The sequence below is a fragment of the Ambystoma mexicanum genome, chromosome 11, assembly GCF_040938575.1.
Source record: "Ambystoma mexicanum isolate Mex_15411 chromosome 11, UKY_AmexF1_1, whole genome shotgun sequence".
Classification (NCBI taxonomy): domain Eukaryota; kingdom Metazoa; phylum Chordata; class Amphibia; order Caudata; family Ambystomatidae; genus Ambystoma; species Ambystoma mexicanum.
Window position 1 is genome coordinate 668,272,067 of NC_090934.1, and position 23,584 is coordinate 668,295,650.

The following is a 23,584-nucleotide window of genomic DNA, read 5'->3' on the forward strand; positions in this document are numbered from 1 at the left end:
GGCATATCCACATGCAAGAATACAAACTACAGGTGTGCATATTTTCTGCACAGTACATGAACAACTCTTATGAATGCATATAAACAGATTAACTGCCACTTAACCTGTATAAAAAAACATACTGTCATTTTTCCCATCTGCTAAAATCAACTGTCACTTCCAAACCTGTCTGCTATTTAATTTTCTTTTTACACACACAGCTATCTAAAAAATTATAATATTAAAAGATGGGAGAAATAACAGTATCATTTTAGAAAAACACTTAGTAGTGTATTATAAAATTACACACAGTCAGGATAAGATTATGCATCTTCATGCACTCCCACAGTTAGACAGTATCATTGAAAAGCTCCCAGCTGAAATAACACCACTGCCTATAAATCACATTATTCTGCTTTATTACCCATACCATCACAAATGCATACATTCCATGCTTTTCTATACAATTTCTGCCATTTACCTTATAAAAATTGCAAAATAAGTATATCATTATTTCTTCTATCTCCTAACATTCAATAACACAGCCTTAAAAAACCAAGTGAGTTTCATACACTTTGTATTCTAATCATTTGCAAAGCATATTGGACTAAGATAGTGTAAGTAAAATATAAAGCCTGCACATAGTCAAAGGAAACTGCATTCACACACTATGTTCACTTATCAAACAAGAATACTACAACAAAAACATACAAATAAACGTCTAAATTAACATCAGTGCTATAAACACACAAAATTACTAACTTCTTTCTTTTACAATTGCAGTGAAGACCACTCTCCTGAAAAGCAGCAACATCTGAAGTACAAACAACAACTCAGAAGAAACCTACTCATTCCAAACAAAAAAAGTAAGTACAATATTACCATAATATTCTTACTGTTACTCAAACTCACTCTGCAGTTGATTCATGGAATTTGTGCGCCAGAAAACAGAGATTTGTACACCATTCTTCCCACAAATCCCCATTTGTAAAACAGGGATTAACAGACAGAATAGCACACAAATCCCCATTTTCGATGCACAAATGACATAACTCAGCCCCTAGAATGTTAGTATTACAGAACAAAGAACGGTTTTATTTCTATACCATTAGATTTAGTATTAGTGCTTTTCCTCACCACTAGCTTACTTTGTACTGTCATCTGAACCCAATTATAGTAACACACAAATACAAAAATAGCCTTCCAAACTACTTGTAGCTCCCAATGCACAACCACACACCACCACATACACCCTTACCATCATACTCACACACTCATGCACACAGCATAAATACATTGCAGAACAGCCCAAACCATACCTTCTTGCTTTTTCAACAGACCCCAAATAATGCCTACCAAGAACCAAGTCTGTAGAAAGCAACGCAGAAGTAGAGCAAATGAAAAGAAAAGTGTCCAAAATAAGCATCCATCTCTAGCAGAATTTGTACAAAAACTTCAAACAAAAGATCTAATAGAGTCATTAAGCGAAAACAAAACAAGCTTCCAGTACAAAAACTTTCCCTCATCTTTCAAAATGTAAAACAAAACAAAAAGTGATTAACAACAATTCAGCTACCACTACTGCTAACACTGCTCCTATAAATCTTGATGTAGTGGCAAGCAACCATACCAAAAAAAGTATATTAGAAAAAATGTTCCGCCATAGAGTCCTTCAAAATCTTATAAAAACAGGAGAGAAATCATGCACAACCATTAAAACCTACCGTAGAAAATTAATTTTAGAAGCTTTGATAGGCAGTGCAATACTTCTCAAAATGAAGTTATTTATTTTAGTGTCAAACAGAATGAAACCACTAACAAAACTACTAAATTACAAAAAAGACTTCTAAATAAACGTAATGTCAACAAAAATAACTTCTTAAATATCTGTGGTGGAGAATGGAGTCACACCACCAGCACAGAACCTTATTTCAATGAAGAAGCATACAAACAAAAGCAAACACACATAATTGTCATACATATCCAGTGAACAAACACATAGGACTTCAAGGACAGTCATTAGCCTGCATTTCAGGACCTTGCAAAAGTACCTTCCATCATATCAAAATGATATCAACACATCATTCAACTATAAGAAATCTAGTCTATAAACTGTACTATGCTAAAAGTCCTGCTTTAGCACTAGCCAATTTAAATAACAATCTTCTACATGGTACAGCCAAAGACCTACTTGAAGAAATAGAGCATATCCAAAGAAAATATTATGGAAGTGAAAGGCACTTACAAAATGAAATACCTTTACAACAGACTAGCAACAATTCTACAGATGGCAACCTCTACTACACACATACAAAAAAGAAATACTAACATTTAAAAGTACATCCGTTGAAGTACCAAACCAAGTGTGTGTGTGTTTCCGCAGAACTTTTTTATAAAAGTAACACAAGAACTGAAGACATAACATACAAAATAGAAGACAATGAAGATTCCAAATGGTTTGAATTAGCTCTGTACCTTATAGTAGAAAACAAATATGAAATAACTGACCCCTTAATACTTTGCACTTACTGCACTACACAACTTGACAACAACCAAACTCCTTCATGTGCTATCACAAATAACCTGGAATTATTCCCACTACCAAAACCCCTGCAACAACTGAATTTATATGAGTACATCATAATTCAAACAGTGCAGCCATTTCAAGCAATAATATGTCTTCAACCAAAAACAGCAAAATTACCTCCCTCTGAATTAGTGAAAGGCATTTGTGGCAAAGTAGTTTATTTACCATTAGATCTGAAAGAAAATGTGAACACTCCGGGGGTGCAACATCCAATAGAGCAATCTTTAATTGTCTTAGTAAATGGTGTACCTACAAAAGACAAAAACAATTTCGCAACAACTCGTAGACTTACATAAAGTTAGACAAGCCTTGCAATATCTAAAAGACAATAATGAATACTACAAAGACATTAATATTGAAGGAAACTTGAAGGAAACCACTAAAATAATTCAAGAGTCACCAGAAACTGGTCAATTTGAACTTCGAGATCCTGCTACACTATTAAATATTTTAGACCATTATACAATTCATCCATTACACTCTAGTGACACTATAGATGATGCACTAGAAACGTGCCAAATGCGACAAACCAAAGGATCACCAATCAACATATGTTAAAAAAGTATAGAAGTACGTGCTTTTCCTCTACTATTTCCTCCTGGAAAAGGAGGAAGGTACGATGATAGACCCATTCAGATAACAGTATAAGAATACCGCTCGTTACGAATGTATTCTGAAGATCCCAGATTTAGACAAAATGTGGAATACATATTCCACCTACTCTTTGAAAGAGAACTAGCAACTCTATGCTACGGAGTTGCACACACATTAAAATCAGGTACCCAATTTCAAAATATGTCAGCTATGCAATTATTACAAAAAGTGCAAGGAAAAGATGAGGTTCTACCATCAAGCATTACAAATCTGTTAGCAAACATGCATGGCACTAAAGAGTACTGGTTCAGACTTCACAGAACTGTACGTTATATGATAAGAAACCTTGGCCCACCCACCTGGTTTGTTACATTAAGTTGTGCAGAATATGCATGGGAAGATTTACATGATTTCCTACACATAGCAAACAAAAACAAAACAAACATAGATATACTAACACCTGGAGAACTTTGCTCTCTAGACCCTGTTAATGTTTCAAGATATTTCCATCATCGCTTCATTGCTATGCTACACTTTATTTGTAATAAAACTGTTCCTCCCCTCAGAGAAGTGCAACACTTCTTTTGGAAAAAAAATACCAAGCCAGAGGAGCACCACATATCCACATGCTTTTATGGATTAAAGATGCTCCTAAATTTGGTCAAGACAGTGATTCCACTGTTTTGCAGTTTATTGAAAAATATGTCAATATGTCCATCAGAAGCAACACATAGTGATCTTCATGCATAAATTGTACAATTTCAAAGACACAAATGTGGGAAATATTGTCGCAAATACAAAAACAAAGGGAACTACTACACCAAATGCTGCTTTGGTTTCTCTAGACCAGTTCCAGAAACAGGTGAAGTGAACAACTTCATGTCTTAAGTTAGACATAGTGTTAATGGTAAATCACCTAAGAACACATATTACATAAAAAGAACAGAAGAAGCAAAATATATCAATGATTACAATGCAATCATTTCCCTCTTATGTAATGCAAACATAGATGTGCAGTACATGGCAGACAATTCCACTGCAGTTGCCCGGGATGTTACAGCCTACTTAACCAAAGCAGAAACAACAGAGTTGCAAGACCTCTGTAATGACCTATCATCGGACAAAACACTGTCTCAGAAATTGTACAGCTCAGGCATACAAATGCTCTCCCATAGAGAATGTGCCTGCTATGAAGCTGAAGATCATTTAACCGGTACTGCTTTATATGGAAATACTGAAAATATAGTATGGCTAAGTCTTGGTCCTGCTAAATCTAGAAAAAGAGTTCTCAAATCATAAGATGACATACAAACAATAGCCAAAAATGATCCGAACAGCCAAGACACTTTGAAAAACAATTTACTAGACACATACTACCCAAACAGGAGTACAACTTTGGAAACCATGTGCCTATACGACATAGCCCAAACTTCATACACAAAATAATATAAAACCTGATGAAAACAAAGGTAGATACAGAATGACAAATTGTGAAGGTAGCTTAGTGAAACTTACCGAAAGAAACTTAATTAATCATATAAAATTGTCATTAAAAACTCCTCAACATAAAGAACTATATTACATGTCCCTGCTACAACATTAGATACTAGGTATCTATCACTATAATGAAGATGCTTTCAAAGCAAATGAAAGCACTATAACCGATGTAAACTTTATACAGTACAAAACGATGTTGCACAATGAACAGCAACACAAAGAAGAACTCCAGGCCCAACTAGATGAGGACACTCCCGACAGTAGTCAACCTTCTGTAACAGGAAGCCAAGAACCACTGGGACAGCTACTAATAGCCACTAATAGCAAATGAGGCAGAATTAGCTATGACAGAAGTAGAAAACACCACGTGTCACTATGAAGAAGATACAGAAGACTTAACTACTACACTCAAAACTAAACGAAGAGGCAGCATACCATTTTTCAAGAAGTAAAAAAAGAAATTGCACATGGTATACAACATGAAAATAAAGAATGTACCTGCCAAAATTACAGACCTATACTACTATATGTCAGTGGTGAAGCTGGTTCAGGCAAAACATTCTCAATCAAAACCATCAGCAAGTTCCTTCAACAATTGACAAACAACAAACGGTCAGCTGTTGTAACTGCCCCAAAGGTTTAGCTGCCTACAACACAGCCAGTGTCACTTTACACCGATCACTACTCCTTCCGATAGAACACCAAAACAAATTAGAATATTACAAACCTTCTACAGAAGCTGCAATGGAATTACGTAGAGTGTTAAAACAAATGAAAATGCTGCTAATAGATGAGGTGAGCATGGTCTCCAATCTAATGTTGGCTTTGATTCACCTCAGATTACAAGAAGTACTCAAAACAAACTACGAAGAGCTCTCTGGAGGAAAACACATTATTGTTTTTGGAGATCTTCTTCAATTGACACCAGTGAAAGTTGAATCTATTTTTAAAACCTTAAGATACAAACTCTGCCATAAAACTGTTGGCAGTATAGGAAATGTTAACCTTTGGCAACATTTCCAATGCAAAGAATTAACAGAAAACATGCGCCAGTCTGCAGACCTCACCTATGCCAACATTTTAAAAAGTATTAGAGTTGGTGTAATATCTCAAGAAGCACAAGCAATATCAAAAACCCAGCACATCCATGCACTTTATGGCCATAACTCATGTGCTCTGATGCCATGGAACAATTAGCACACAAAAATGTCACTTGTATGTCCTTGATGCCAACTCTTGCAAGCTGTTCCAAGTTCAATGAAACAATGTTGAAAAAATAAATGCAACCAATAATTGAAATTTGCTCCACAGACAAACTGGGCACAGCTGGTTTGGAGAAATTATTAAAATTATCTTTAAACTGTAGGGTAATACTTAAACGTAACCTTGACGTGGTGCAAGGACTGGTTAATGGAGTACTTGGTACAGTTGTTGGCTTTCAAACATACCCACATGACAACAACATTCAGTTTGTCAATATTCTCTTTGACAAACTATCGGAAGTAAAAAGAATAGGACGCTCAAAAGTTCGATTCCTTCTTTTCAAAGACTGGACGATTTAAGCAAAAAACACAGAAACTGAGCAAATTGCACAGTACACTGGTTTGTAAACTACTAAATATGAGGGTTGATTGAAAGCAGAAATGTATATTATGCAATGTAATACGTCTTTATAAACTACCTACACCAACATGATCTTTTCTTTTATCACAGAAATTGAAAAAGAATATCTGCTCCAGTTACCCAAGTCAAAAAAAATATATCCAATCACAAAAAATCAAACAGTAAGTTAATAAATACAACTGCCTGCCACCTAAACAAATACAGCATTTGACCCATCTCTTACTCCCCCACCCTCCCCAAGCACTCTTACACACCAACACACTTGCCAAAGTTGTATTTCTCCCCCGTTCGTCGCCGTGTTTTTCACGGATCCAAGATGGCGGTCAAATCGCAACAATACGACGCACCTCACGCTTCATTCCAGCCAATAAACAAATACATTGCATGTCTGCGGACATGACACAAGCCGATTAGCCAATCGGTGACCTGTCCGCGGAGCGGACATAGAAATCACTATTTTTTTGTGACCTACTTTTTGGTCTTTTAAAAAAAAACTACTGGACGGATTTTCACCAAATGTACAAAAGCACGCTTTTGGGACCAAGCCGCTGCTTCTGCCGTGAATTTGGTGAAAATCTGTCCAGCGGTTTGGGCTGTAGGCGTGAGCAAACTTTTTTCCCATTCAGTCTATGGGAAAAAAATACATTTTGAGACCCCCCTTATAACTTTGCCCCCCCTAGACCAAACCTCGCCAATCTTTGCAAAGAAATTCAGAAGGGGCCATATACGTTTTTTTGCAAAGTTTGGTGAGGATTCGTACAGGTGGCGTGAAGTTTTAAGCCACCCAAAAAGTGCTCTTCCTATGGGATAAGCAACTTAACCATAACTACATGAAGCATTGTTCCTCATACAATTCCACATTGTTTCACCAGTCTGCACCAACGTTTGCATAGTTATCTACTAGGACCCTGCAGACATTACTGGCTACATGACATTTGGGCACGCTACAACTTTCCCTGGAATTCAGCAAAAGTCAAAATGTGTTTGTAGGTTTGTGGCCTGCCGACAAAGCCATAAACTATGTTCACCAGGAACGTACCGGCGCCCGTGAATGGGCAATTATCGGCCCATTCATCTCGTAATGGGCCGGTAATGGCCCATTTGCGGGTGCCGGGGCTGGTAGCGAGTTTGGCGGTAGCCGTGCCCTTAATAAGGGCACGGCTACCGCCAAACTCGTAATGAGGCCCATTTCGTCGGAAATACCATCAAACTTGTAATAAGGCCCTAAAGAGTCAGAAATTAAATATTAATATACCTTAATGTCCACTCACTCTGATAACCTATAAATAGAGAAAAGCATGATGCATTCACACAAATCAACACAACCAGCCGATTGCAATACCACAAACAATACCCATCAGGTGGGAATCTCGCTGTCCATTGTGACCCTTGTCTTCTCTTGAGGGTAATATTTACTTAGAATGAACATGTTTTCTCCCTGCCAATGATTTAAACTGAAGACAGAAATATCACTACCAGTTAACGTTGTGTGTGATAAATTCTGCACACGGGCAACCAAGGAATGGCCTGTTCTAAGAAATATTGTCTTCTGAATGGAGCATATGACATCAGTGATGTGTACTTCATTCTACATAACCTACACATGTACTGGTGTGTTGCATTTACATATGATAGTGGGAATGTCCTTTTTTTTTAATTTGAAGAGATCTTATAAATGGATTTTGTCATGGACGTCGGATATGATAGACAGTCTCACTTTCGCACAGTTGTCTGTGTTATAAAACATGCTGTTGGTAGGCTTGTACCCAGATGGGTCTGCCAGCCATTGGGTGTATAATTGAACTTAACAACATCAATGTATAAAACACCCCATGTATAGTTTCTGCAGGATGTCAGCCGTTGGCATGCAGAAAGCTGTTAGGAGACACAGTACTTAACATATAATTATGCCCACAAGGACATGTGCACATACAGAAGTAACAATTTTCCATGCATGTTCCCCTCTAAAAGCATAATTGGCTCCAAGGAAACCCCTTCACACTATACAGATTTCTATTGACAGTCCTCACCTTATTAATACAGAATTATAGTGTGAGGGAAAGTATGGTGTGTACTTATAAACAGTTTGCTAAAGTTAAATTAATCTTTGACAGCACTGCAGTGCCACTTTTAAAAGTGGCAATTTGTTGACTTTCAAAGTGTAAACCGCCATTTGGTTGTGAAATATGCTACAAAAATGCTAGCTCTCATACAGGAATGTACATTGCTGACCATGTCAGTTAGGCAGCCTCTGAAGTATTTCTTGCTGGCATATCTACAACCAAAGTAATTTTACATTTCACATTATCCTCTTTTGGAATAAAAACGTGAATCACTTTGCAGGTAACAAACAGGCTTCAATTGTTAACTGTGTATCCTTGAGGCCTAGCAGCCGTTGGTTAAATATAGATATGAAGCTATGACTGATTTGATATATTGGCTTATGAGGAAATATAGTTATGCATTGCCAAAGCCATCTTTTGTAATGTAATTATGAACTCGTTCTCTCTGACTCCTGCACTTGCCAGATCTTTTATTTGTAAATATATGGGGCTGGTGTTCACATATATCAGGATGCTAGGCCCACTCCTGCAGTCTCCCTTTGTTCTCTGACCTCCCCAGAGGAACATGACATAGTCCCATGGGAAGGGGTGGGAGCTGGTGCTTCAAGGAAAGCTTTGCCAGCACATGGTAAAATCCCACCAGAGGGATGACGACTGGATACAGGTCCCCTTGTTCTTAGACAAACAAAGAGGGGAACAGTATACAGTAGTCCAGGGGAAGAGTTGCACCCAGGAGAAGGGTTCAACCACCTTGGAATTACTTGTGCTACATTTCCTCCCTGTATCCCCTCCAGACTGCCTGTAGGATAGCACCCTGGGTGTTGACATCTGAAGGGAAGACAGAAGCTAGGATTGGCCTGTACAAGCAGGCTTGACATGGACCAATCCACTGAGGCTAAATGACTATGTAAGAGGTGAGGGCCGTGGTCACTGAATCATCTTTGGAGTTAAGAACGAGAAGGTTTTAACTGGTGTCTTATTCGGATATCAGTCTGTCCGGAATCTCCTGCCATTGAGGTAAAGATAAGGATTTCCAAGGAAGGAGCAAGACCTTCCCACACCTTCTTCAGGGGAATTTTTGGAGTGACCTACTGTTGTGCACCACCTGCCTGCTGCCAGGACTGTTCCTGCACAATGGATAGACCTTCAATAGTGGAGGCTTAACCGCATGTATGCATAGTAACAGAATGCAACAGCAATTTCTAGACCTGTCACGTGACACACTACTCAGCGCGGTTGTCCATGACTACCAATTTACATATTGACAACAGAACTGTGTTTGTGGAAGCAACATGGGGACATGAGAGCCTCAGCTGAACAAACGCTCCTTTGGGAAGTAAAGCAGCACATAGAGGTAGGCAGGGATACTACCGAATAACTAGTTAGTGTGTTATAGCCTTTGACATTTCCATTACTTATAGTCCAACATTGCGATTTACACAGACGCTTGTTTGAATCTAGGTCACAGCGTCACAAACACTAATGGGCGATCATTCTTTGAAGTGCTGCACACCATTTATATTCCGAAGCGACATCAGACCACAATCCCTTCCCACTGCATTTATGTGTAGCTACAAGGTGGAGTATGTATTACTCTCTTCTTTTGAAAAACTAAGCATTTGTTGATACTCTCTTTAGCTTTGCGCTTTAGTGAGCAAGTAGTCTTCTATATACACACTTAAATTGCATGAAGGGTGAGAGACAAGATCATAGGACAAGTCTATTTAATCCTCCAGAATCTCAGGTACATGAACACCTTTTTGTGTGACAAGCCACATGGCGACACCTCAAAGTTGATATGTGTAATTTCTTTTTGAGTAAGTTATCTAAAACATTCTTGTATGATATTGTATTTGTAGAGCTCGCCCTGAAGAAGGACCACTGTCTGAAATGCATAGCAGCTAAGTCCTCTGCAAGAGTAATATGGCGAATGCACAAGAATGAAAACAAAAGACTTTATTTCACATGATCACAGCATCATTATTGGTTTTTATGATTAACCAATTGAGGAATAATTGAACGTATTTTCAAATTATACAGCAGTGTTTACTACATCCACTGGTGACCTCAGGTTTGGTGAAGGTTTCACCAGGCACTTCTTTTTGTTTCAGTTTTTCTCACCGGTGTAGTGTACATCGGAACTCTGAGGGTCGCCATTAAGCTATTTAGTGCCGTTGTCCACATTAACGACTATGCTATATAGAAGTAGTGCCCACCCTACATCTTTCTCTATTTAGACCTTCAATAGCGCCTGGTAACATTTCTGGCTCGGTAGCACAGAAGAGGGACTTATCATTTCCTCTGAAACCCTAGACAGGGATTCACAGCACACCAGGAACAAGGAAAAGCTGTATTTTTGCTTTCTTTGCATCTTTAAGAAGTTGCAAGCCATTTTGAGTGACTTTGATGCCCTTTGTGTTGCTGCAAGGACGACCCACGGTAGCTCTTTTGACACTCTATGGCTTCACCTACTTTCACCTTCATGCTTAAGGACTCAATGCCGTATTGAACCCACTCAGGCCCACTTGAGGCAGAAGTGAAATCACTGCTTACTCTGTATTCCAGGCCCGTTGTCCTTGGAGGTCCTCTGACTCAACATTGCATGCCATTTGCCTACTTTTTTAAGCCTCAAGCTATTGCTGCTGTGTGTTGGACCCAGTCAGCCAGGTAACTGGCTCAGCTCATCAGAAAGTTCCCAAACTCCGGAATCGACAATGTTGCACCCAAAACGAAGCATGAAGGTGGCTACTGTGGTTGTATCCTCTTGGCCAGGTTTAAAGGGCCTTAGTGATGTTAAAACCTTAATCTTTACCTGTTGAGGACATTTTCTTAGAACAGGAATACTGCTCCAAAGACAATTGCCCGCATACCACTGTCTTCATATACATAGGGCCTCATTACGAGGTATGCCGGTAGCCATGCCGCTATTGGCGGCATGGCTGCCAGCAAAACCGCATCCGTGTCCTCGGAATGAGGACTTACCGGACCATTCCGAGTTCGGATGGCCCGGTAATTCCTCACTCGAGGACACGGACACGGTTCATCCCCATTCCCATTTCAGCCCCCATAGGGCTGAATGGGAATGGGAGAGGGAGTAAACAACGGGCCATTACGAGATGGCCCGTTGTTTGCTCCCTCTTCCCCTCGCGGGACCCGGTATGCACGCCTGGTTTTCCCAGGCATGCTTAACGTTTCCCGCGAGGGGACCTCGTAATGTGGCGGAACGGGTTGAACGGCGCCGCAGCCTTTTACGGCGCCGTTTAACCCGTTCCGCCAGGGTCGTAATGAGGCCCATAGTGTCCCTATCAACCAAAACTCTGCATTTTCTGTGTATTTCTTTGCAGGGGTGGGCTGAAAGTTCTTTTATTAATGTTTCTCTCTTTTCAGGTTGATTAAAGTATTGTATTTCTAAAAGAACATTGATGTACATTTCCCTTATGTTGGTACCATAGTACTAATGTTGTTTGGAGGCTCTCATCCTGGCGCAGACCCTGCTTGGACAGCATAGCCTGCCCTCAGTCATGCTACCTTATATAGGTGACAGAGGTGTGCCATTCCTGTTGTGCCTGTTTCACTTTTAAGATTGAGATCCCTGCTGGATTAGTAATAGTGTGGGACTAAGTAAGAAATACCCACAAGATCGAGGCCAAGTGAAATACAGCACCTGTGGCCCATATCTGTAAGCATTTTCTAACCACTGACAGGAGATTCATCAACTGCGCGAATGATGTGAAGCAGAGAACTGTCTGGGCAATTTTTTTTAATTCCCAGTATAATAAAGCACACCACAGTTTAAAGGTCCCACAATTACTAGGTATGCCGAATTCAGCTAAGATATATTCCACCAGAGTGTGACTTAGACATTTTGTGACAGCTTTCAGACATGTCCCTTCAATTTGTTTCAATTTGACCAGATGTTTAAATCCCCAAATTGTTGAGCGTTGGATAAATATAGGGCACATGTTTTGATTTGCACAGCTGCATAATTGATGCTAAAGAGTATTTACTATGATATGATATGATAGGTTATTTATATCGTGCTTAATACCCAGAGGTTTCTAAGCGTGGACCCGAGGATCGAACCTGTGGTGCTGCATGCCGTCTTGCTTCCAAGGCACATTAGCCCTGAGCTACATTAGTTTGGCGGTAGTCTTGACAGTAAAACCTTGCAATATTTTCTGACACCCGCGAATGGGCAATTACTGTGGCATTCTTGCCCCGTCGGACCCGGTAATTGCCCATTCACGGGCATCGGAAAAAAGATGCTCCCCATTCGGCCCAATATGGCCGAATGGGAATGGGTAGGTCGGAATCACTGGCATCGTTTATAATGGTCCCGGTGCATCTGACATGCTGTGTCCGCCGGTGCCTTTCTGCCCGCGAGGTCCGACCTGCAACTTCCCAGCAACATTATCCTGACAAATTACAGTAATCTTTTCATTGATGATTGTTATAGCTTCACAATAGCCAGACAAAAAAGGCTAAAATGAATTAGTCTTACACATACTAGTATCGTCAGCCAGGCAAGGACCAAGTTCAGTGGAAACAGTGGTTCTACTCTGAATAAGTTTAATATGCAAGCATAGAGACCCCCACTGCTTACTACTAAGATTATGTGGTGCTAGGTAGGACAGGATTTCATTTACTTTGGCCACGTTAATAATATTCCATTTAATTCTTTTGGTCCCATTATTAAACCTTACAGTACCTATTTCATCATTTGCTTGTTTTGGCCTAGTCATGCCAAACAGGTGGCACAAAGGGAAGTGGGCACTCTGTTCACACAGAATGATGTATAGATCAGTGTGTGATGTGAATAAGGGTTGCATTGAAAAGGTTTAGTCAAGAATAGTAGGACTTTTATGTCAGACTTTAGTAACGTTTCTGGGGTTGTTTCCTGCACAGCGCCCATTCACCATACAGAAACTGTCAATGCCCATGAGTTTTGCCCACTCCAACCCTCTTTTATTGTAATTAGTTTGCTCAAGGATATGAACAGAACGGTCCACATGTTTCTCTATGTTTGCGGTAAGCTTGGAAATTTTAGTCACCCAAGATAGTACATTCATCCCACCCAAGATGTGACCCTAGAAGAGAGTTAACTTTATTCATGAGTGGATAATTAGGATGGCAGCCGGGTTGATCATAAATATTTAATAACTAACAAAATATTATAAAAGTTCCCGTTCTCCGAACGGATTCTGTAGACAGACATGATAACACTCATTAATTGTTGAAAATGAATGATCCTGTAGGTCACTGTTCTGCCTTACCCTTACATGGTGTAGTTCATGTCAGTGCATTGCAGTGCAAATATCTCAGAAATCGTGCATCCTAGGACCTCAAGTTTTGTTCCTCGTGCCGGGGCTGGTTGAGAAAGAACATTTTTTCTTTCCCTTCTCAGTGAAATTGGTTTATGGCTTCGTCGGCAGGCACCATCTCGCAAAAATCCTCTGAAAAAAAAAAAATTCACCTGATGCAGCAAACATTTTTGTTTCCCTTCCCCGTGGATATGGTTTACGGCATTGTAAAACTTCCCCATTCATCCCCTTACGGCAGAATGGGGGTCGGGAGCATGGTTGCACCGGCACCGTTAATAACGTTAATAACGGTGCCGGTGCAATCACAATTTCTGCTTGCGGGTGCCGGTCTGCACACGTGGTCAGACCATGCAGTCCGGCCAGCAGAACTCGTAATGTGGGGGAGAGGTAACAACGGCGCCAGTAGCACTACCAGCGCCATTGTTGCCTTTCCTTCACATTCGTAATGAGGCCCAATGTTGTTTTCCTGCAGCACCATAATCATAATAAGACCCTATATAAACCGTTACTTGTCACCTCCACACTGGCTCTGGGTTGCATAGATAATTTGTTTGATTTTCTATATTGTCAAATCTAAACGACCCGAGGCTTGAACAGGTCCTCCTGACCAGCTTGTGAGACCACAAGAGGAATTTCCTCACTTTCGTGCCCATGTTGCTGCATCCCATACTGGAGAATCTGAAACAGAAGCAAGGACATCTGCAGATTTGCATACCACCGGTGCATAATGGAAAGAACCACAAGGCAGGCCTTCTGTGTCTATACCCCAGACTCTGAGACCTACTCCCACCACCAGACTCTCGGACTCGCTTCTACATTTCAAGAAGGACTGCAAGACCATCCTCATGAAGGAATGGCTCCTCCCTAGCACTCGGGTCCACACATCCTCCACTCCCCACCTAACATGAGACTGGGTGATCTGCCACCCACTTCCCCGTTTCATCCCCTAGTTGCCTGTAGATCCCTTGCTGCCAAACTGCCCAATCTGTTTGCTCCGAACTCGTTGGTATTGATCGATCGCTTGCGATCTGATTACCTTGCTGTGTACTTCCGCCATTATTTGTAAGGTGTTCTGTTGTTTCCCGAAGCTAGGTCTGCACCTAGTAACTACCATGTTAGAGATAATAATAATAGACCTTTGCAATGGTTGGAGGAAACAATCAATATCAATCTGAAAATCTATTACCAAAGCATTGACCACAGTGAAAACTGTTGTGCTGTGTGCAAGGCACATGCCACTCATTTGGCTACTTGGCACGTATTCACGAGAAGGTGCTCCCTTATTTTCATGGAGACCTGCTTCATGCAACTGATTGTCTGTTTGCAAAGTTTGTCATAGCAAAGCAGGCTGTGTGTGTGCATGTGTGTGTACCATCTGGCAATCACAGCAGCGGCACTTTGCGGTACTTCTCCTTTTCCCAACCCATTGCATTGGGTTAGGAATTCATTGTTGATGTGCTGAGGCTGGGAACGGAACTGCCCACCCCCTGTCCTGCATATATTCTCCCATGATTAATAAGGAAGCTACTGGTGGGGTAGAAGTGGGACAAGGGCGGCAACCTCAAAAGGAAACACATGTGTTCTGTTCATGACCCTGCCCTGCAATCTTGAAACCGGAGGTCACAAGGTCAGCAGCATGGTCACCAAGGGAGTTGCGAGTGCTTCTACTTCGCTCCCATTGTAGCCTCTTGCTGAGGTGCATGGAGTTACTGTTCCCGAGTAGTTTACATGGTGGAATAAAAATATTACTTTACCATGATAATAAAATGGCTCAAGTTAATAGCTTACATCATCCGTTTTGATGAAGGCCCTGAATGACTTTGAACAGGCATTCATGTTTCAATTCAGGGACCGCACTGACTCATGTGTGCCCATTGATGCAGCGGCCTACCCACAGAAGGGTGGAGACTCAGGTGTCTCATTAGACACATTATGAGTGTCCTGTAACATAATCCTGTGGTCCACTGAAGTTAGATGCAATACAAAGGCGGCTTTATGTCATCCAAGGAGCATTCTTCTGTTTCTAAACCATTGTCAGAAAGAGTGGCATACAATACCCTCCAACAAAAAAGGAAAGGTGGGCATAAATAATAAACACGCAACCAGAGGTGGATTAAAATGTAAATAAATAGATGCACATCTAATTACATTTTCCAGGACTTGTGGCGTGTGCACAAAAGGTAAAAAGGCTATATCACCTTGCATTTGGTGTCTTCGACACGATAAAGATCAGCCCTGAGAAACAGATACAATTAAAAACACAGCTAAGCCACATATGTACTATTATACATTTGGTCATGTCCTAAAAAGGACCAGTGCACATTTTGGCAATTTGCAAACCAATCAGATATGTTATTAAAGCAACCTTGTGTGAAAAGGTTTATGCTGATACAGAGCACTACGACACTGATGAATGTACTAGGTCTACGGTACAGCCTTCTTCACTTGGTGTTAGGTTAGCCACTACAATGATAGTGTCCTGCAACTTGCAACAAATCAGCAGGGGAATCAAAAGCATTAAATTTAGATGTCGGACACAAGTGTCAGTTGCATGGCAGCAATTGGAACGAATGGAAACACAATCTTCTAGTTTCAGTTGCAAGTTTCCTTGTCACCTCTTAGGCCAATTACTGCTTTCTAGCGTTGGGGATTGATTCAGATAAGACAATTTGTTAGTGGCGCATGGCTAATTAGATTCCTGATACCCTACAAAACATTTGGCCCACTTGAGAAGTGTGCAGGCATTTCCCGTTAGAATTCAAAGGTAAACATGTGCACGCATTGCTAGACGGAGTACTTCTTGCTCTACTGAAAGTACAAACTCGTGTTTACTGTGCTTTTTGGACGGGAAAAAGCTGCTCGCGATTTATGCAGCTGTTTTCAGATGGTGGACTTTTTGATTGCTACAACTAAATCTATGTTTTTGGTTCGGACACATGTATTGACAAAGTACGGAGTAAATGTGTTCTCAGCCACATAGTATATCACTTTTAATCATTGCTGTAGAATTTTGGGTGACAAGCTAAAGGTGTGATGCATTTTTATCAGAGTGCTGTAAGTGAAAAGACAAAGGGGTCGATTCATGGAAAAGTGTGCAGTTCTCCTGCAATTGCTACATGCTGAGAACAACACTGCGCGATCCTGTGCGCAGATCAAAAAATGCACGCCCCGCGTATTCATGGAATTTACTGCGCAAGTAATTGTATTTGCAAGTCGGGCCTGGAACGCCCTTGACACGCCCCCAAGCAAAGCCAAAACAGGCACATTTTCCTACCTTCTCAGGCTCCCCAGGCACAAACACATGCGTCCCCTGAAAACTGTGTGGGGTCCACCGCAAGCAGGCCTGCATCTCGCGGACTCTGAGCAGGGTCCCTCCTAGCTGTTGCCGGCACCCCGACAACATACGTATGATACTTCGTAATTCAGGTTAAACTCAGAAAATCTGTGTGCAAATCCCGATAAACCATTCCTGCACCCTGCTACACTGCGTATGCACACCCCTAAGTTAGATTGGAACCCTGGTTGCGTACATGCAACCCTAAATCCGACATGCAAACCCAACTCTGTGCTGCGAATCCTATGCGCAAGTGCCTTTACACCTGCCTTCATGTGGCGTAGAGATCGAGGGATTTATGTGGCCATTCCTCAGTGGAGAGAAGCTGCAGGGGTGGTCCATGAATATGTGTCTGTTAGGTATGAATTTGTAGAGTCCAACTGATGTGGGACTTTACAAGACTTATCTCCTGGTATTAGGTAACCCACCTTTTAGTATAGGCCTGTACTAAACAGGTTGGTAGAGTGACTGAGCAGACAGGCTTATTTTAAGAGGGGTAATGTAAGCTGTAGAGCTGTATAATGAAATAAGTAAATACAGGTATCCAAGTAAACACTTGCACACTTAATAGTATACACGTGTATCTATATATACACAAGGACAATTAGACAATCTTTAAAAAGCAGCAACTAATAGTAACATTAATCTCAAAGTTAGGATTCAATTTCAACAAAAGCAATAAAGCAGGTGAGCAAACATTGCATATTTTATACATTTTCCAGCACATTGAGTGACATCATTTGAGGTCAGTAATGACACCTATTTGTAATCACCATTGAGTTATAAGGTTGGAAAAGTAATAGTCAGATCAGAACATACTTTGTACTTAGAAAAACAGTTAGATTCTCCCAGAGTGATGTGGGCAGTCTTTTATCCCAGCAATGATAGTGTTCAATGATTAAAAACTGTAAGGGAACACACACTGCCAAAGCCAATAGGTTCAGAAGGATGCCCTTAGGGAGCCAGGACAGCCAAAGTCAATGGGCAGTTCAGTATTCTGATGCTCCTTTCTTAGAAAATATTTTAGAAATAGTCACTAGTTCAGTAGAAAATCACAGAAGCTCAGGCGGAGCCACCTTGACGAAGCACAAGCTGGAAGGCAAGTGCAAGCCAGTTGAAGTCAACTCAAAAGAGTTTAAAATATGACTCCCCAAGCTAAGAAGCACGACAAATGGCAAAAGGTAGAAGTACCTCAAGCCCCACAGTACCTCTGAACTAAAGAATTTGTTACAGCTTTATGCCTTCCTGTTGCAGTATAGTAGACCCTTGTTCCTGGTCCTTGGTCGTGGTGACAAAAGGGAGGATGTCTAACAGGCTTCTGCAGCAGCACTCAAGAGAGGGGCTCTGCAGCAATGTATTCTCCTCAATTCAGCAGCCTTTTGTAGTTTTGGCACCTTTTTCGAAGCACCAAAGAAGAATGAACAGTTCTGGTTAGATGTTACTTGATCCCTCGGTCCTGTACCCTGTTTCTGTAGGCTCTTAAGAATGCCTGTGAAGTTTTGGCCTGTTTCACACTTTCAAAGACAATGTACTTAATGATGATCAGTGGCCCGGGCTTTGGGATTCTGCAGCCTTGGAATGTCACAGCAAGTCGGGGGTTGCGCCAAAATGAAGCTTGTCTCAAGGCTAGTTGGTGCCATCAGCCCAAGGGAAGAAGTCATCCCGTATGAGTGTTCTCAGTCGAAACAGAAACAGGGGCATCACAGCAGTAGGGCTTCACCTGGCATTTTGCGGTCCTGGAGGGTGCTGCTGGCATCTCTTCACATCTTCTTCATTGGATGTTGTCCTCCTGTGGTCGACTCTGCCTCTAGTCACAAAGGCCTCACCTTTTAAGCAAGTTCCCATTCATTCACAGCAATATGCTGTCAAACACCCAGCAGGGGGGCTGTCTTCCCAGACAGCTAGATGGCCAATCAGAACCGGTTTCACTCAGGCACACCTAGAGACAAAGGACAGTGAAGTTTCAGGACCCTTCCTCACTTCCTGCATTTTCAGACACACTGGAGACTGGGCGGGATTCAGGGCTGAAGCCCTCCAAAGGCAAAATGCACAAAGGACTCAACCCTAATTCAAACAACAGAGTAAAATCCCAGAAGGAACTAACTTATGAAAAATAGTGAAAAAATAAGACAGGGGCCATCTTGGGAAAATAGTCACCCTTGAGGCATCAGCCTGCAGATACATGGCACAAGGTAGTAAAAAAGGAAACCACTCCCACCAGCCTTTGAAGTCAGTTAGTGTAACAGAATTTTACATGAGAAGTGGAATAAAGGAGTGGCGTGTGCTAGATCCACAAAAGAAATGTAAGACAGGAGTCATCTTACTATTCTTGGGAACAGTAGTTCACCCACGAAAATGTAGTTAAACATTAAGAGAAGTCTAAGGGACTTCTCAATGGTACTGCACAAAAGGTGCTCTGTGTCACAATGCAATAAGCACATGCCTATGGAGTTTATATTTTTGTTTTATTTGTGTATCATACAGTTAAACAAACCACTTTTGACACATGGCAACATAAATAGAAAAAAGAAATATACATCTCTCAAATCAAATCGAGCTCCGGAAGAAAATATGATATGAGCACATTCAATCTACAAGGATTCGAAATATAACATATACCTCTCTCCACAGCTTGGTGAGAAAGACAATCAGTCCCTCATGGGAACCAGACATGAAGAGGCCCTATAGAGCAGCTGGAGGGTAGTGGAGGTCCAATCCTGATGCCCTAAGGCCCCTTCTTTGCAACACATCCAATGTATCGCAGTTTGTCAGGAGATGTTGTGCAGTCTCCACCTCACCATTAGCACAGAGCCGGCAACATCTATCCCCCCTAGGAATTTTAGACCACTGACCGACAATTTCAAAGGTGCTTACTGCATTAAATTTGAGACAGAGATAGCCCACATGATGAAATTCCCTAGAAAGTTGCAGATGTAAGTAGGCGCCAATTGGCTGTCGAGTATATGTGGGAAAAAAATTGCAGTGCACTTGGCGGCCAGGCTATCAACGATTTGCTCACGTTTAAGAGAGACCAATTTCCCTCTCATTACATTTTTAAATTGGTTTGCACTTAGCATCAGCATACCCTCCCAGTTGCTCCCAACCCACTGATCAACTATGCTCAACATCCTACCCAATAATGATTTCTTCATATGAACAACCTTTGTAACAAAAGCATTAAACAGAATCCCCATCAGGGCATTCACTTGAGCATGTGCACATTTCCATTACAGCATCAAGCTGCTGAGCACAATGCGTTCGTGGGTCATATTCAGGTCGAATTCCAGGTCAATCACCTCAGATAGAACGTAAGATGGTAGTCTTAACAGACGCTTTAGAATCCTTACCTCAGTCTTAGTAATTACATCCAAAATGCCCAAGCCCCAAACCTCTGCAGCTTAGCAAAGGATTGGTACAACCTTTGCAGAGAACAGCTTGAGCAATATCCCCACTGAGTAGCCTCCACCCTGTGATGCAAAAGACCAGAGAGCCCCCACAATTTGTGCTGTTCTCCCCTCGAGACCACACAGGTGGGACATGCCTCTAGAGCTCGCTTCAAAGACAACATCCAAATAGACATACTGGGACACAACCTCTATTACCACACCATCTTCCACCCCACTCTAGCCGCATGTCTATAAGATGTTTCAAAGACCATGATCTTAGTTGTATTAATATTTACCCTTAGAGAGTTCAGGCCGAATAAGAATTGAGGTTATCCAATGAAGAATGCAGGCACCTGGTGTCAGGTCCAAGATGACAATGTCATCCGTATAGCCCATCCATAATACCACTGTATTGCCTAGCTTAGGCGGAAGAGCCAATGCAAGATCCATGTCAGAGAGGTAGAGATTGAAGAGGATCGGGGCTAGGAGACAACCCTGCTTCAAACCCACTCCCTTTGTGATCCAAGAAGAGGTTCCACCATCTCCCTCTAGCCTCATTTTAACACGTGTGTTAGTATGGAGCAATACAATCATCTTCAATAGACCTGATGGGATCCCCCAGCCGTCAAGCTTCCCCCACAGCCTAGCTCGATCCACTGTGTTAAAGGCAGTGCTATAGTCCACAAATGCTGCATAAATGGGGCGATTGCAGATCAGCCCCGCCTGTTCCACAATGGTGGAGAGTGCTAGAATGTTAACCGATGTTGATCATCCCGTCCTGAAGCCAGTCTGATTCCAGGGAATTAGGTTGTTATCTTCTGCCCACGCAGTCAGCTTGTCCAGCAGAACCTGTGCTAATACCTTAGACGAAATGTCCAACATGGCCAGGAGACGATTGTTATAAAGGTCGGTTTGTGTACCCTTCTTATACACAGGAACTAGAATGCTATCCTGCCAAGAGCGAGGAATGACCTGGGTGATGGAAATACAGCTGAATAGCTGATGACGACCCTGGCTAACAAGGAAACATCTGCCTTGATCACAAGATTACATAGCCCATCTAGCCCCGGGGCACTAGAGGAGGAACTGGCGTCAATAACCCCTGTAACCTCCTGTATACTTTTCTCAAAAGTCCAATGACCTGTAACCCTAGGGACAATGGGCAAATTCTGCTTGGGTGTCCCAGGGTCGATGAGATATAGTCAATCCATTTGCGTTCTTGTACTGCCCAGTTACCTCAGGGTTTGGCACGCGGTATAAATAAACAAACAAAATGCATTAAGATCTGACTTAGATGTGCCTTAGCCATTTACAATCTCCTAAAATATTTTAGTTTCATTAGAGATGGTAGTCAATACTAATTCATGCCAGTGTTGGCATTAATTTAGAATTATGTGCAATTGAAGCCACTTAGAGTAAGAGGTCTTGATTTCCCTCCTTCTGATTGCATGGGCCACGGGGTCAGCCACTTCTTTAAGAAATGATCTTTTTAATCGCGGATAGACTTTTCAAAGTGGTGTCTATGCGCTAGAGATGACTCAGCTGATCTCCGATTATGCCCCTTATAAACTATTAGGACACTCGCTAGAACCTCAGCAATCAGCCCCTCAAATTGCTTGATTATCATCTGGCCCACCACCGCATCAAACCCCTGATTGAAGGCAGGAAATTTTAAAAAAACCTCTGTGCAGAGAGCAGTGCAGTTTCAATGCATGTAGAATTCCAGCTAACCCTAGTCCCGGCTCTATTGACACTTAAAGACCAAGTGTTACTGTCATCATAGTTAGGAGACACCAGATCTAATAGTAGAATACTAGGAAAATAATCACTCTGCTTGCGAGTTTGAACACCCATGTCAATAAGTACTAGGTCATTGTTAGTCAGAAAAGCATAGTCGATCATACTAGAGCTGGAGAGTGCACATTGCGTAAACTGTGGGGGACAATCCGAAGTGCGCGCCCCTTTCACCATGGCAAACCCCCTTGAATAGAGAAGGGCTGCCCAACGCAGACCACTGGGACAACCACGGTCTAATCTTGATTCCCCATTGGCTCACTGGCCATAGTTGCCATCTGCCCCTAAACCAATTCCTGATCGGTGGGGATCCTTCAATTAAAATTTCCAACCAAAATAGTTGTTGGGGTATTGGCCTTGGAGTCGAACCCCATGACCGGTTCTTTCAATAGGGCACAGTAAGGAGCAACATATGGAGGAAAATTTTGATAACGAAAATGTCCTTTGCCCCTGAAAAACCTATCGCGGACAATTTCCCAATCAGGATATTAGGTGAATTAGATTGAATCTCGGTCAGATAGAGTGTTTTTTTGACCCCCAAAATCAATTCACCTCTTGGTATGCCCATAGGCCCTTTATGTGCCGCCTTGTGCAAAATTGCCCACCCGTCAAGTACCAGTGGATCGACCATCCACATTTCCTGCAATGCCTGTACGTTAAAGTAATACACTTTCTCAAACAACTCTTCGTCCTCAAAGAGATTTGTATTCCCCCTGGAATTCCAACTGGTGAGATACAAAGAAGGCTAGGGTCACCTCAGATTTCTCTGCCTCACCATTTCAGCTAGCCACTCCTAGTGGCTGTCTTCATCTGGGAAACCAGGGGCAGCCCCCTTGCCCTTCCCCAGGTTCGTAGTTGTCATTCCGTCTTGGGCGGAATTGGATGGGACAACTACAACACCTACTGGTAAGAAGGGCATAGGTTCATTAATTTATCTGTGAGTTGGTTTGGGCCCAGCTATCATACCACCCTCCAGGCATCAGAAGAGTGAGGGAGTTACATTTCCAAGATGTACATTCGTAGCTAGCCATGAACAGTAACTGTTAGTGGTCTGCAACATAGTCAACCATGGAGTCTAATGAGAAATATACAAATGAAGACACATATTCTGCCCTTCACACTGCAGCAAAGCCTTAATGTCATTGCTGTCAATTGAACGGAGCGGCAAAATGGAATAAAACAACTCCGAAATTGAGCTCAATTTAAATAGTCAAATTGATCTCTCCCAAAGAGGCTATAATTTAACATTGCCCTTTCAGAGGGTCCTTTGGGAGTGCTCACATCAATCATCAGTGATGAAGAGCCAGCAGATGGCCCCACAGGCTTCAGAGGTGAACATGTGAGACATCAGTTGGACATGCAACCTTAAGGCCTGCAAATAAACTTTTTAGGGAGTAAATAGGTGT